The sequence below is a fragment of the Aquarana catesbeiana genome, linkage group LG03, assembly GCF_042186555.1.
Source record: "Aquarana catesbeiana isolate 2022-GZ linkage group LG03, ASM4218655v1, whole genome shotgun sequence".
In the NCBI taxonomy this organism is placed as follows: Eukaryota; Metazoa; Chordata; class Amphibia; order Anura; family Ranidae; genus Aquarana; species Aquarana catesbeiana.
In genome coordinates this window covers 24,095,548-24,112,838 of record NC_133326.1, presented here as the reverse complement: position 1 = coordinate 24,112,838, position 17,291 = coordinate 24,095,548, and positions in this window count along the sequence as shown.

Sequence of the window (17,291 nt, the reverse complement as noted above, 5' to 3'; positions counted from 1 at the left end):
TATTTATATCCTTTCTTGTGCTTTTCCTTCCAGGTCCGATTTTATTTTAGATACATTTCTACACCAAAAATAAAAGTTTAGCGCACCAGGGCATGAAACCAGAGAAGCTGGCATAAGTGCATACAATAAAAGAGCAGTTTGCATTCATAAAAAAAAAAAAAAAAAAACTTGAGTTTAATACATCCTCAGGATTGGTGTCATTGGAAGCTTTTAAGGCCTTGGAGGAGTAACAGCCTATCCGGTTGAGAGGCCTTTCTGGCTAGTGCTGAGAAGTCACCTGGAAATAATTTTTCCGTCATTGAAACACAGGAATCACCCAATAGAATGGATTAATGGGACCATTTAAAGAGCACAAGACAATGGAATTATCATGGAAATTACTAATGCAAAACAGATCATTGTGCCGCAGATTAACTTCACATCCCCAAAAATGCAGATAGGATTGATTTTATGGTTTTACAGAGGATATGAGAAGATATGGTAGTTAAGTCAGGTTTGTGACGATATGTTTTTTCGCCATATTGTATGTATTTTCTTTTTCCTGAACAACAATTTTAGATGTTACACAAGTCTTTCAAGTCACAGGGTCAGGGTGTTATAATAATATTAGGCTAAAAAAAACACCAATACTACAGTACTAGTATATACAGTATCTCACAAGAGTGAGTACACCCGTCACATTTTTGTAAATATTTTATTATATCTCTTCATGTGACAACACTGAAGAAACTAGTAGTGAGTGTACAGCTTGTATAACAGTGTTAATGTGTTGTCCCCTCAAAATAACTCAACACACAGCCATTAATGTCTAAACCGCTAGCAACAAAAGTGAGTACACCCACTAAGTGAAAATGTCCAAATTGGGCCCAAAGTGTCAATATTTTGTGTGGCCACCATTATTTTCCATCAATGCCTTAACCCTCTTGGGCATGGAGTTCACCAGAGCTTCACAGGTTCCTGCTGGAGTCCTCTTCCACTTCTCCATGACGACATAACAGGGCTGGTGGATGTTAGAGACCTTGCGCTCCTCCACCTTCCGTTTGAGGATGCCCCACAGATGCTTAATAGGGTTTAGGTCTGGAGACATGCTTGGCCAGTCCATCACCTTTACCCCCAGCTTCTTTAGCAAGGCAGTGGTCATCTTGGAGGTGTGTTTGGGGTCGCTATCGTGTTGGAACACTGCCCTGCGGCCCAGTCTCCGAAGGGAAGAGATCATGCTCTGCTTCAGTATGTCACAGTATATGTTGACATTCATGGTTCCCTCAATGAACTGTAGCTCCCCAGTACCAGCAGTGCTCATGCAGCCCCAGACCATGACACTCCCACCACCATGCTTGACTGTAGGTAAGACACACTTGTCTTTGTACTCCTCACCTGGTTGCCGCCACACACACTTGAGACCATCTGAACCAAATAAGTTTATCTTGGTCTCATCACAGGACATGGTTCCAGTAATCCATGTCCTCAGTCTGCTTGTCTTCATCAAACTTTTTGCAGGCTTTCTTCATCTGCATCATTTTCAGAAGAGGCTTCCTTCTGGGACGACAGCCATGCAGACCAATTTGATGCAGTGTTCGGCATATGGTTTGAGCACTGACAGGCTGACCCCCCACCCCTTCAACCTCTGCAGCAATGCTGGCAGCACTCATATGTCTATTTCCCAAAGACAACCTCTGGATATGACGCTGAGCATATGCACTCAACTTCTTTGGTCGACCATGGCGAGGCCTGTTCTGAGTGGAATCTGTCCTGCTAAACCGCTGTATGATCTTGGCCACCATGCTGCAGCTCAGTATCAGGGTCTTGGCAATCTTCTTATAGCCTAGGCCATCTTTATGTAGAGCAACAATTCTTTTTTTTTAGATCCTCAGAGAGTTCTTTGCCATGAGGTGCCATGTTGAACTTCCAGTGACCAGTATGAGAGAGTGAGAGTGATAACACCAAATTTAACCCACCTGCTCCCCATTCACACCTGAGACCTTGTAACACTAACGAGTCACATGAAAACGGGGAGGGAAAATGGCTAATTGGGCCCAATTTGGACATTTTCACTTAGGGGTGTACTCACTTTAGTTGACAGCGGTTTAGACATTAATGGCTGTGTGTTGAGTTATTTTGAGGGGACAGCAAATTTACACTGTTATACAAGCTGTACACTCACTACTTTACATTGTAGCAAAGTGTAATTTCTTCAGTGTTGTCACATGAAAAGAACTCTCTGAGGATCTGAAAAATAGAATTGTTGCTCTACATAAAGATGACCAAGGCTATAAGAAGATTGTCAAGACCTTGAGACTGAGCTGCAGCACAGTGGCCAAGACCATACAGCCGTTTAACAGGACAGGTTTCACTCAGAACAGGCCTCGCCATGGTCGACCAAAGAAGTTGAGTGCACATACTCAGCATCATATCCAGAGTGCTGCAGGCATTGCTGCAGAAGTTGAAAGGGTGGGGGGTCAGCCTGTCAGTGCTCAGACCATACGCCGCACACTGCATCAAATTGGTCTGCATGGCTGTTGTTCCTGAAGGAAGCCTCTTCTAAAGATGATGCACAAGAAAGTCCGCAAACAGTTTGCTGAAGACAAGCAGACTAAGGACATGGATTACTGGAACCATGTCCTGTCGTCTGATGAGACCAAGATAAACTTATTTGGTTCAGATGGTGTCAAGCGTGTGTGGCAGCAACCAGGTGAGGATTACAAAGACAAGTGTGTCTTGCCTACAGTCAAGCATGGTGGTGGGAGTGTCATGGTCTGGGGCTGCATGAGTGCTGCCGGCACTGGGGAGCTACAGTTCATTGAGGGAACTATGAATGCCAACATGTACTGTGACAGACTGAAACAGAGCATGATCCCCTCCCTTCGGAGACTGAGGGCACAAGACAGTATTCCAACATGATAATGACCCCAAACATACCTCCTTACCACTGCCTTGATAGAGAAGCTGAGGGTAAAGGTGATGGACTGGCCAAGCATGTCTCCCTATTGAGCATCTGCAGGACATCCTCAAACGGAAGGTGGAGGAGCGCAAGGTCTCTAACATCCACCAGCTCCGTGATGTCGTCATGGAGGAATGGAAGAGGACTCCAGTGGAAACCTGTGAAGCTCTGGTGAAATCCATACCCAAGAGGGTTAAAGCAGTGCTGGAAAATAATGGTGGCCACACAAAATATTGACACTTTGGGCCCAATTAGGACATTTTCACTTAGGGGTGTACTCACTTTTGTTGCCAGCGGTTTAGACATTAATGGCTGTGTGTTGAGTTATTTTGAGGGGACAGCAAATTTACATTGCTATACAAGCTGTACACTCACTACTTTACATTGTAGCAAAGTGTCATTTCTTCAGTGTTGTCACATGAAAAGATATAATAAAATATTTACAAACATGTGACGGGTGTTCTCACTTTTGTGAGATACTGTATATATAGTGGGGACGCAAAGTATTCAGACCCCGTTAAATTTTTCACTCTTTGTTATATTGCAGCCATTTGCTAAAATCATTTAAGTTCATTGTTTTCCTCATTAATGTACACACAGCACCCCATATTGACAGAAAAACACAGAATTGTTGACATTTTTGCAGATTTATTAAAAAAGAAAAACTGAAATATCACATGGTCCTAAGTATTCAGACCCTTTGCTCAGTATTTAGTAGAAGCCCCTTTTGATCTAATACAGCCATGAGTCTTTTTTTCTACAACTTTCTCCCATCTCCCGACTGCATCTCTGGAGCTCAGCCACAGTGATCTTTGGGTTCTTCTTTACCTCTCTCACCAAGGCTCTTCTCCCCCGATAGCTCAGTTTGCCAAGACGACCAGCTCTGGGAAGGGTTATGGTCATCCCAAACGTCTCCCATTTAAGGATTATGGAGGCCACTGTGCTCTTAGGAACCTTAAGTGCAGCAGACATTATTTTGTAACCTTGGCCAGATCTGTGCCTTGCCACAATTCTGTCTCTAAGCTCTTCATGTAGTTCCTTTGACCTCATGATTCTCATTTGCTCTGACATGCACTGTGAGCTGTAAGGTCTTATATAGACAGGTGTGTGGCTTTCCTTTTTTTTTTTTTTTCCATCTCTTTATTAAGGTTTTTTTTTTTTTTTTTTGAGACATAAGAAAAACATTCATACTGAGGTGTCCGTTTATGAAGCAGTGATCAGCAGTGATCAGCGGTGATCCTCGGGATCACAGTCCATAAACAGTTTATGAAACAGTGATAATCGGGGGAGAACATGTTTGAACTTGTTCTCCCTCCGATTATCTCTACACACGGAGAATCCTCATTGAATGACACAGAAAGGGCCAGTTTATGAAGCGGTGATCTCACCGCTTCACTGGTGATCTGAGTCAGAATTCACACTCCCAGGTTCACCAGCTCAGAGGTGGTGAATCTGGGAGTGAAGAGGAAATCTGGGGGGATCTGAGGGGGAAGGAGGAAGATTTTTAACTTCCTTATGCCTCGTTCAGACCCCCCAACACTGTAAGCATGTCCCCCTGTCATATTTATGTGTATACATATATATACATATATACATATAATGTGTATATGTATATATATATAATGTATGTGTATATACATGTATATATAATGTGTGTGTGTGTATACATATGTATATAATGTAGGGGGACTCATTATTTTATTAACAGTAATTCACGCCGTCTGTCCGTGTATTGAGCGGTGATAATTTATCACTGCTTAATAAACTGACATCTCTGTATTTCTGGTGCTGTAATCTCGTAAAGTCTCACGAGATTCCAGTATCAGGAGCCTTTCTCCACTGTTGAAAGCATTTGTAGATCTCTTCACTCCTCCAAAGGTGAAGCGATCTACAAAGCTTCATAAACTGGCACACAGAGGAGAAAAATCTTCACTGTGAATGCCGGAGAATGAAGCAGTGAATAGATTTCACTGCTTCATAAACGGACACCAAAACCAGTTCAGCCTGCACCGGGTTGTGACCCCGGCCATGCAATACATATAAAATTAGTCTCAACATTACAACCGCCCCCCCCAACTATCTTCCCCCCAGATCTCTCCAAGTATATGTCTGTATATATCTGTGATCCAGCCCTCTCATCTTTACTCACACTGCCTTCCCTCTGCCATCCTTTCAGCGTATTTCGTAGAATGCTTATACTTTTCCCATTCTTTCCATCTCCTTTTGAATCCTTCTTCTCCTGTTTCGCCACTAAACCTGAGAAACTCCATATTATAAATTTTGCTGATTTTACCAAGCCAAAGCTTCAATGAAGGGATCTCGGGATCCTTCCACTTTTGGGGGATTACACTTTTAGCTGCATTTAAGAGATAGGGCAGCAATGAACTCCTATATTGTTTGATGGGCATACTGACCTCATGGAGCAGACATACCCATGGCTCTTCAGGTATCTTGGCGCCCGTGATTTCTTCTATTGTTAGTAATACTTCTTTCCAGTAGACTTTAATTTTTGGGCATGTCCACCAAATGTGGAACTTTGTTCCAATTTCTAAACATCCCCTCCAGCAAAGGTTAGAGGTCTCCTTTTGAAATTGATGTAATTTATCTGGAGTTCTGTACCAACGCTCCAAACACTTGTAGTTCATTTCTAGCGAACTACAGTCCGGTGAAACAGCAGGTGTGTGGCTTTCCTAATCAAGTCCAATCAGTATAATCAAACACAGTTGGACTCAAATGAAGATGTAGAACCATCTCAAGGATGATCAGAAGAAATGGACATACCGTATTTATCGGCGTATAACACGTACTTTTTTCCCCTTAAAATCAGGGGAAAATCGCGGGTGCGTGTTATACGCCGATCCCCTGCGATCCTGAGCTGCCAGATCTTCAAAATCACTGACCGCGATTTGAAAATGGCGCCGCCGGCGCCGAAATACACAGAGCCGGTCCTCGGCTCTTCTCGGCCATTTTCGGCTTCACTCGAGCGCCGCCCGAACCTAGCCGAGTTTACTCGGCTTGGTTCGGATAGCTACGCTCACAGTCACGCCCATCCCGGGAGGGACTACGAGTGGAGCCGAAAGTGAACGAGAGCCGCCGAGAAGAGCCGAGGACCGGCTCTGTATATTTCGACTCCGGCGGCGCCATTTTCAAATCGCGGTCGTCGATTTTGAAGCCCAGGATGGCAGGGGATCACAGGATCGAAGGCTGCACTGGGGCAAGGCTGCACTGACAAGGCTGCACTGGGGAAGGCTGCACTGACAAGGCTGCACTGGGGAAGGCTGCACTGACAAGGCTGCACTAACAAGGCTGCACTGGGGCAAGGCTGCACTGGGGAAGGCTGCACTGACAAGGCTGCACTGGGGAAGGCTGCACTGACAAGGCTGCACTGACAAGGCTGCACTGAGAAGGCTGCAATGATGGGCATTTAAATGTAAGTTTTTTTCCCTTCAACTTCCCTCCTAAAAGTTTTTTTTCCTTAAAATTCCCTCCTAAACTTGGGGTGCGTGTTATACGCCGGTGCGTGTTATACGCCGATAAATATATATGAGTGTCACAGCAAAGGGTCTGAATACTTAGGACCATGTGATATTTCAGTTTTTCTTTTTTAATAAATCTGCAAAAATGTCAACAATTCTGTTTTTTTCTGTCAATATGGGGTGCTGTGTGTACATTAATGAGGAAAAAAATGAACTTAAATGATTTTAGCAAATGGCTGCATTATAACAAAGAGTGAAAAATTTAAGGGGGCCTGATGAATACTTTCCGTCCCCACTGTATATATATATATATATATATATATATATATATATATATATATATACACACACACACACGCTGTATATAAAAACGTTTTAAAAATAAAATGTAAGACATAGCGGTGTAGCTACTATTCGATGTATGCTTTTAACCCCTTTATCTTCAGGGACCTGCCCAATACAATCACCCCCAGGTGGCTAAGTAGGCCTAACTTTTTAATGGCCTAGTCTGTGTGCTTTTTCAAAGACACTGTACTTGTTTTTGGATATACTGTATGATTTAGAACTATTAAGGCGATGGTGCATGCTTAGGGATTGTGGTTCTACATATCTAGAATACTCTGAAAAACTAGTATTTTTAGGAAATCAGCTATTTGAAAACGTGCATACTGTATAACATCTGGCAGCATTACGGCAATACACCAGACATATAATAAGGTGAATTGAGAGACTATAATTTGCTTGATTGTGCCAAATCTACTGTACACAAAGCAGAACAACTTTTCCTGAAATCGACACTCCTGAACATTTTGTTGATAGCAGCCGCACTGATCATTTCTAATGTTATAGGATTCTAGATTGATATAAGATGAACTCTGTAGTTAAAGAATGGATTATGTTACTGCGTTTGCATACCACAGACAGCTCCTGGTCAGAATAATGCAAAAATGCTGACCTTTTTTACAAGAGGTCAAATGTATTTTGGGGTTTATTCACACTAGCGGGTGAGGGGCAGTGTGTACTAACATGGCCATGTGAACTTGCTGCTGGGCAGTCAGGGGGTGGTTAAACCATGGCTCAATTTCTGTTTTTACTGCCGGCCCACAAAGAACCCCCTCTACTAACTCACTCTGTGCTAAGTCTAGGTTCACATCTATGCCGTTGATACGGTTTTAAAGGGGGCCTCCAGATTCCGATAAGCCTCCACCCACAGACTCCCCACAACCACAGCCCAGGGTTGTGGGGAAGAGGCCCTTTTCCCCATCAACATAGGGACAAGGTGCGGGTAGAGCCCCCTTGCCCCAAAGCACCCCCACATGTTGAGGGCAAGTGGCCTGGCATGGTCCGGGGGGGGGGGGGGCTGGAAAGCGCTCGCTCATCCCTTCCCTTTCCTGACCTGCCAAGCTGCATGCTCGGATAAGGGACTGGTATGGTATAGGAGGGGGGACCCCACGCCATTTTTTTTTTCAATTTTGCCATGGGGTTCCCCTCCAAAAACATACCAAACCTGAAGGGCCTGGTATGGATTTTCGGGGAGGGACCCCACAACGTTTTTTTCCCAATTTTTTTTTTGCCGGCAATTCTTGTTTTTACATTCAGCTATCAGCGGGGAACTCCGCTGACAGCTGATGACTCATCGGTTGTTAAGGACACAGTGGCCGGCTTCCCGGCCTGCTTCTTAGCAACCAGCTATACACAGTGTGTTAAAGGTAAAAAAAACGCAAAACACATAAAAAACGCAACACTTGCGTTTTTGGTGTGGCTCCATTGAAGTCTATTACATGCAGAATGCAATCTGCTGCGGGGAAAAAAGGTTCCTGACCCTTTCCAAAAATGCACCAGATGAAAAACGCATAGATAGAACATGTACCATAGGAAACCATGATAAATGGACTGTAGTGCATTTCTGCAAATGGCAAAACAAACCAAAAAACGCATAGGTGTGAACATAGGGTGAATGCCTGCTCCATTTTACCCACCCCAAGCTCATTTTCATTGCTCAAATTGCTGACATAATAGTTTTTCAAGGTTTGCTCACAAGATTAATGGCCTCACTACACAAAACTATTATGCTGATTATTTAACAATTATATTAAAACTAGATTGTTCACCTGATCAATTAATAGCAATGTGTTTTGTTAAGCAAAGCTAATTCTGTTCTGATAGTGGAATTTTGTTTTTTTTAAGTAAATAAAAAGGGAATTTGGGACTTTAAATGAGGCTGACTGGTTGAGCTTTGATAATAAATGGACAAATTAATGACATAAATAGATGTAAATACATTACAATGATACATAACATATATAAAAGTAGTATCATATATGTACACATGCACTCATGGCATGGACATTATAAATACATAGATATATATAGTCAGGTCCATAAATATTGGGACATCGGCACAATTCTAATCTTTTTGGCTCTATACACCACCACAATGGATTTGAAATGAAACAAGATGTGCTTTAACTGCAGAATTTCAGCTTTACTTTGAGGGTATTTACATCCAAATCAGGTGAATGGTGTAGGAATTTACAACAGTTTGTATATGTGCCTCCCACTTTTTAAGGGACCAAAAGTAATGGGACAGATTAACAATCATCCATCAAGCTTTCACTTTTTAATACTTGGTTGCAAATCCTTTGCAGTCAATTACAGCCTGAAGTATGGAACGCATAGACCAGACGCTGGGTTTCATCCCTGGTAATGCTCTGCCAGGCCTCTACTTCAACTGTCTTCAGTTCCTGCTTGTTCTTGGGGCATTTTCCCTTCAGTTTTGTCTTCAGCAAGTGAAATGCATGCTCAATCGGATTCAGGTCAGGTGATTGACTTGGCCATTGTATAACATTCCACTCCTTTCCTTAAAAAACTCTTTGGTTGATTTTGCAGTATGCTTCGGTTCATTGTCCATCTGCACTGTGAAGCGCTGTCCAATAAGTTCTGAAGCATTTTGCTGAATATGAGCAGATAATATTGCCTGAAACACTTCAGAATTCATCCTGCTGTTTTTGTCAGCAGTCACATCATCAATAAATACAAGAGAACCAGTTCCATTGGCAGCCATACATGCCCACGCCATGACACTACCACCACCATGCTTCACTGATGAGGTGGTATGCTTTGGATCATGAGAAGTTCCTTTCCTTCTCCATACTCTTCTCTTCCCATAACTCTGGTACAAGTTGATCTTGGTCTCATCTGTCCATAGGATGTTGTTGCAGAACTGTGAAGGCTTTTTTAGATGTTTTTTGGCAAACTCTAATCTGGCCTTCCTGTTTTTGAGGTTCACCAATGGTTTACATCTTGTGGTGAACCCTCTGTATTCACTCTGGTGAAGTCTTCTCTTGATTGTTGACTTTGACACACATACACCTACCTCCTGGAGAATGTTCTTGATCTGGCCGACTGTTGTGAAGGGTGTTTTCTTCACCAGGGAAAGAATTCTTCGGTCATCCACCACAGTTGTTTTCCGTGGTCTTCCAGGTCTTTTGGTGTTGCTGAGCTCACCAGTGCGTTCTTTCGTTTTAAGGATGTTCCAAACAGTTGATTTGGCCACACCTCATGTTTTTGCTATCTCTCTGATGGGTTTGTTTTGTTTTTCAGCCTAATGATGGCTTGCTTCACTGATAGTGACAGCTCTTTGGATCTCATATTGAGAGTTGACAGCAACAGATTTCAAATGCAAATAACACACTTGAAATGAACGCTGGACCTTTTATCTGCTCCTTGTAATGGGATAATGAGGGAATAACACACACCTGACCATGTAACAGATGAGCAGCCAATTTTCCCATTACTTTTGGTCCCTTAAAAAGCGGGAGGCACATATACAAACTGTTGTAATTCCTACACCGTTCACCTGATTTGGATGTAAATACCCTCAAATTAAAGCTGAAAGTCTGCAGGTAAAGCACATGTTGTTCGTTTCATTTCAAATCCATTGTGGTGGTGTATAGAGCCAAAAAGATTAGAATTGTGTCGATGTCCTAATATTTATGGACCTGACTGTATACATATAGCAGCATATAGCAATATAGGAAATAGTAGTGTAAAATTGTATAAATCCACGTGTATATATACACATAGGAGCTTGGCAGCACATAACAATATTGAATGAATTGAATATAAATTGTATGAAATTAATAAAAGATGGTCTATCTGGATTGAATCCTAATAGGGCATATAGCTACATACTTAAAGGTCGACATGTTTTGTGTAAAAACACTTCCTCAGGGGCGGATGCTATAAGGGTTTGTCATGAATCAGGTGTGACCAGAACTGCGTGGACAGCAACAGAGGAAACCAAACGCATGAAAAGTGAAGAATAGAGTTATTTATTAAAGTAAGTGCAATATAAATACAACCACCTCCAATACAACACAGAGCACAACAAACCAACTACCAGACAGAGACCCACAAATAATAACAGTCAGACAGATATGTACAATAAATGGGGAATACCAGAATCGTAAACGTAGCCAGGCCAGGGTCATCAACGGGAGATCAACAGATGGGGGCAGGGAGCAAACAGGACAGGGAGAGGATGGGCGGATCAGGCTGCAGGGCAAAGGTAAAGGTAACAGGGTCACAGGAGGGACAGGTTCAGGTACAGGGCACAGGGGTCAGGTAACAGGTTCACAGTCAGGATCAGAGATAACGGGTTCAGGTCAGGGCGCAAGGAGGATACCAAGGCCAGTGTGAGTGTGCTTGCCGGGTATTAATACACATCTCCTGCAATCAGGCTCAGGTGACGCCTGATCGCAGGAGATAATGTCAGCTCCACACTGCCGGGAAACACCCACTGGTGGACGCCACTACTGCGACCAAAGGATCAGATAGTGCCACCAGCAGGTGAAACCTTTCCTGACACTTCCAGACTGCCGGGAGACACCCGCTGGTGGACACCAGTACTGCAAGTCTAAGCACCCCCAGCAGGTGGAACCTTTCCTGACAGGGTTCTACAAAAAACAGAATATAATTAAATCTAATATTGAAATGAGCACAACAGGAAAGAACAAAATTGTCAGTCCTGGATACTTACATACAAGCGAATACGATGGTAGGTAGTATGTGTGGGGCCAAGGCCAGAGAGGTTGTCTATCCCGGGAGCTGAGGTGGTCTAAAGCCTTGTACCAACAGGGCGCACACGCAGCATCCCCAGAGCACAGATTGCCAGTCTCCATGATATATCAGAAGTGGCGAGCAGGAGTGATAGCTGCCAATGGGGTCTCGAATAAATAGATAAGATATCCATTAAAAATATCATGACAGATGTGAAAATGAAATAAAACTAGGTGCCCAGGTGGAAGCATGGAAGGAGGGGAAGCTTGTGCAAGTGAGATAGTAATGGTGAAACGCCAACCAATTATAGGGAGTGAGAGTGTCCGGTTGTTAAGGATACGGTGGCCGGATTCCTGGCCTGCTTCTTAGCAACCAGCTATACACAGTGTGTTAAAGTTAAAAAAAAAAACATGCAAAACGTATCAAAAACGCAACACTTGCGTTTTTGGTGTGGCTTCATCGAAGTCTATTACACGCAAAGCACATTCTGCTGCGGGAAAAAAAAAGTCCCTGACCCTTTCCAAAAATGCATCGGCTGAAAAACGCATAGATGTGGACACGTACCATAGGAAACCATGTTAAATGGACTGTAGTGCGAATGGCAAAATGCACTAAAAAAAAACGCATAGGTGTGAACTTAGGGTAAATGCCTGGTCCATATTAACCCCCCCCCCCCCCCCCCAAGCTCATTTTCTGATTCCTTAAATTGCTGACATAATAGATGTTCAAGGTTTGCTCACAAGATTAATGGCCTCACTCCACAAAACTATTATGCTGATTATGTAACAATTATTTTAAAAGTAGATTGTTCACCTGATCAATTAATAGCAATGTGTTTTGTTAAGCAAAGCTAATTCTGTTCTGATAGTGGGATTTTTTTTTTTTTTTAAGAGACAATAGCTGTATACAGCTTCTTACTAGCAGGGGCATAGGTCAAAGGTGAAGGCACGATCCTATTGAATAGTGCTAGGCGGTGTATTATCCCCCCTATGGACTTACTCCAATTACTATCTCCTCTCTTCAGCTTCTCTGTGCTTTTTCTTTTTTTTTTTTTTCAGTTTCTCATTCTCCGCACCTGGAGAGATGTTGCCAGTGCCGGATTGAACTCCATTGAGGCCCCTGGGCAGTCGAAAACCTTGGGGCCCCCCTCGCAGGTTTCTGGAGGTTTCGCGCGCACGCTCTGGTGGGTTAGCATTGAACTAAGTACTGTAGCATGCACGTCAGACGCTAGATGGAGATAACCATCACTGCTGTACATTACATGGACGTAGGTTGTACCAACATTTTCTACAAACTGACAACTTTTGAAAAAAGTTTTTTTTTTTTCTATTCCTCCATTTTCCAAAAGATTTTGAGAAAAAGTGACAACTTAAAAAAAAACTTGCCATGCCTCTTATTAAATATCTCAGACCGTTTACTTTCCAAAAAGGGGTCATTTGGGGTATATCTGTACTGTCCTGGCGTTTTCGGGGCATGAGAAATGAGATCGTCAGCATATCAGGAGTGACCGATTCTCAGATATCTATACCAGAGTTTGTAGACTTTCCTACCAACTAAATAATATACACTGATTTGGGTTATATTTCAGCCTAAATTTCGAAGAGCGATTATCTATTTGCAAAATTTTATAACAGAAACAAAGAAAGACTTGTTTTTTTTTCAAATTCTTTTGTCTTTTTTCAAAAAAATTTGTGTCTTTTTTTTTTTCTCTAATTATTTTGCAAAAAATTAAAGTCCCAGTGGTGATTAAATACCACCAAAATAAAGCTTTATTTGTGTAAAAAAAATGATAAAAATTTCACTTTGGTACAATGTAGCATGACCGCGCAATTGTTATCCAAAGTGTGACAGCGCAGGGAAAGGTGTCCTTTACTGAAGTGGTTAAAGTACATAAACCAGAGACATCAGGTTCTCTTCGGAGTTTGTTTCTTAAAGGAGAAGTACAGTCAAAGCTCGTTTGGCTGTACTTCTGTGGTTTACAGGAGTGCAGTTCATTATGCACTCCTGTGACCCATTTTCAGCAGACAACGAGCTGAAGCCCGCTGTCAGCTGACATCTCAGAGCCGGTCTAGACTCAGGAAGGATCGCCATCATATGGTTGGGATCCTCCCGCGTGCCTGGACCAGCACTAGGCTCAGCATCTCATCAGGGCACTGATTATCAGTGCAGCCCCAACAGTGCCCACTAGTGTTGTCAATCAGTGCCCACCAGTGCTGCCAATCAGTGCTCATCAGTGGCTCCTCATCAGTGTCACCTCTCAGTGCTGCCTATCAGTGCCCATCAGTGCTGCCTATCAGTGCCCATCAGTGCCGCCTATCAGTGCCCATCAGTGCCGCCTATCAGTGCCCATCAGTGCAGCCTATTAGTGCCCATACGTGAAGCCTATCAGTGCCACCTATCAGTGCCCATCAGTGCCGACTATTAGTGCCACTTTTCAATGGCACCTATAAGTGCCCATCAGTGCTGCCTATCAGTGCAACCTCATCAGTGCCCATCAGCGCAGTCTCATCAGCGCACATCAGTGCTACCTCTTCAGTACCCATCAGTGCAGCCTCATCATTGCCCACCAGTGCTGCCTTATCAGTGCCCATGAGTGCAGCCTATCAGTGCCCATCAGTGCCACCTCATCAGTGCCCATCAGTGCCACCTTATTAGTGCCCCATCAGGGCTGCCTTAACAGTGCCCATAAGTGCCGCCTATCAGTGCCCCATACAACTATGCCGCATTTGCCTGCATTATAACCCACATGTTTTTATTTTTACAACTATTATTCCTTTATATTGGCTTTTGACATTTACAAATGCAGCAATTTATAAATTGGATGAAAGGTTTAGCACTGGGAAACACTTTTTGAAAGATAAAAAGTGCATTTTATATACAAATATATAGATCGGACCAAAATGAGGGACAAACGAGGAGGAAAGAGGGACAGAGGGACAATCTTACAAATCAGGGACAGTCCATCAAAATCAGGGACAATTGGGAGCTATGGTGATAATTGTTATACACTGTCACTGTACTAATGACACTGGCTGAGAAGGGGTTACCATCTAGGGCAAACAAAGAGTTAAATGTGCACCTTACCATTGTGTTTATGTGTCTACTGGGAGCATCTTTTACTAAGGGACATAATGGTTTTTATTCCCTGCTTTGCAGTGAATGGGCCAGCTTTGCAACCAACCCACAACTGCATTCAATGCATGTGGTTTCCACATGCTAGTGAGGGGTACAAGGGGTTGCAATGAGTTCTCACTGCCTGTCAAATGCTCTCTGGTCGCTCCTCAGACAGCAACCCTAGTGTGAACGCGCCCTTACAGTGTTTTCTTGAATTTAATGGCAATCCACTTGTAGCGCTACCCCTATAGAAGCCGCTTAAGATAACAAGTTCTTCACGGGAGTTTGTAGGGGCACAGATGTAGCCCCCCCCCCCCCGGCTCTGCCCAGCCAGGACCTGGAATCAGGATGACTGCTGCAGGTGGGGGTAGCCACCCCCACCCAGATAGGTGGATTCCCTCCAACAAGGGGAAGAGGAAGACTCTGCTCCAAAGCCTAGGCTATTTATATGACTCTCCAACCACCTTCTGGGCACACCTACCTAGGGATTGGCTGGAGCACCATAAATATTCAGACTGAGATTTGCCTTGCTCAACCCTTTATGTTCCAGAAGTCTCTGGAAGACAGGGGAGAGCAATCAAACCTACAGTCTGTGAGATTAAAAGCAGCCAAAAGCAATCAATCAACAACCATTCTGTCCTACATCACTGCACACTTCTGAGCCCATGCCCTCTCTACCAGTCCAGTATATCTCTGCCACCTCACTCCCAGTGACATTATGCTGTCCTGCCGTGCATACAGCACAGACCTCATGCGTGACCTTAATTAACTTCTCTCTCCCATACTATGCAGCTGGAAACATGGGGGCTCTATACCATGGGTTCAGTCCCAATTGCTTTCGGGGAACTGACCTAGGGAGGGAGCCAGAACACTGACCCCCTCACTACCCAAGGACCTGTCACCTATGCTAGATACCACACTTTATTGACTGACTGCTATACCTTCCCACTAGTTCATGGCCACCCGTGGCAACTACTCTCTTTTTCCAACCCTTTGAATTATGGCTTTTCTCCTATACCTCGTGTGTGCTTTACTGACCCCATATCATTCTTCTGATACGCCATGTACCACCATGTACCCCTTTGAATAGTCAGGCTTGGACCAGTTTAAAATACTTTACTGAAGCTCCTGTAGTGCAAACATTCCAGTCACATTAGTAACATTCATGGATTCCTCCTGACTAACGTTCTTGGGCTGCCCAGGCATACCTTTGCAGGTAGAGATCCATATTTGGTAGAGTCCGTGCCCGTGGATCTCTTTAGGGTGGTAGATGAGTGGTGTTCCAGGCTACATCTTCTCCTTGAACTAGACCCTCTCTTACCCCATTCGGTCCCGATGAAGACCTACAAGCTCGGCCTCCCCCCTATTTATATACAGACCAGGGTGTAGGGTAGAACCCAAAAAGCCAAGGAAACCGGCAGATCCCCTCTTAACCCTTCACCTACCTGGGCAGTCTAAGCTGTCTAACTTTTGGTAATACACCAAATAGGCACTTGCTTACACACTGATCACTGAGGAGCCAAGAATAACTAATTTGCCTACGTCTTAGCAACCTAAATGGGAGGGTGCTACACACCGAATGACTCAACTTCTTACCTGGATTGGCCCTTTGATGAGCCTGGGCGTGTTGCCTATCTACCCCACTTTCTTTTTATTCTGGATATATATTGTGGTCTATCTGTTGTGTTTTTCATTATAGCGAAGGCACAAGGCATGTTTTTTGACTTAAGTCAGCCCTCCATCCATTTGTTAGGAAGCACTTCCCAAATCACCGGGACTTGCCAACAGAGGGGAGGGAAATGCACCAATCTGACAGATTGAGGAGATAGATTAGCAACCTAACTGTCTTATCATCTCCCTGCCAAAGTCATCGATCTGGAAGCTGGATGCAACGACCCCTGTATGCTAGAGTGTTTATTATTACATTTGTTTAAAAAAAAAAAATCACACAGCACGCAGGACCTGTTAAGAATGTAAATGTGTCTTGTGCGTTTCTTTACATCTGGTAATAGCTAACTCCTAATATATATAGTATTCTGCATGAGTTAAAGAATGCTATATTTGTTTTAAATTCTTAAAAGCAATTTGAGGTCTGGCCAAATCGAATTACGGGCGCCGTTCCAAAAACTCCTTCCATTTTTTTTTTAAGCCCCCTCGGAATGTATCATAATGTGGCAAAACTCATTTGCCAAGTTAAAAACTTAAAAAAACATCTTTTTGATCATTTAAACAACTATAAACATGTAATCAATTGATCCGTCCAGATCGATTGATTGGTTCAACCCTGGACTGAAAAGCTGTATAGGAATTAAAGTCCAACATCAGCCAAATCTTTCCTTTTTTTATTTTTTTTTTTTGGATAAAGATAGTCCGAATCTTCGGATGGTTTTTGTTGCCGTCCTCACTTTCTGGGGTGCCACAAGGACAGGGAATTCTCTGCAATTGGGACTAAAAAAAAAATGAGGTAGAGTGAGGATAAGGTAAAGCGGTATTAACCACTTACAGACCGGAAAGGTTTTACCCCCTTAATGACCAGGCCATTTTTTTGCGATACGGCACTAGACATGTGCGGTTCGTTACGTACGAAAATTCGTCCGGATCCCCGAAAATTCGTTCATTCGGAAGCATCCGAAATACGAATTTCTATGCTTCTGAATTGTATACTAAATATGAAATTTCGTTGACGAATTTCGGATCCAAAT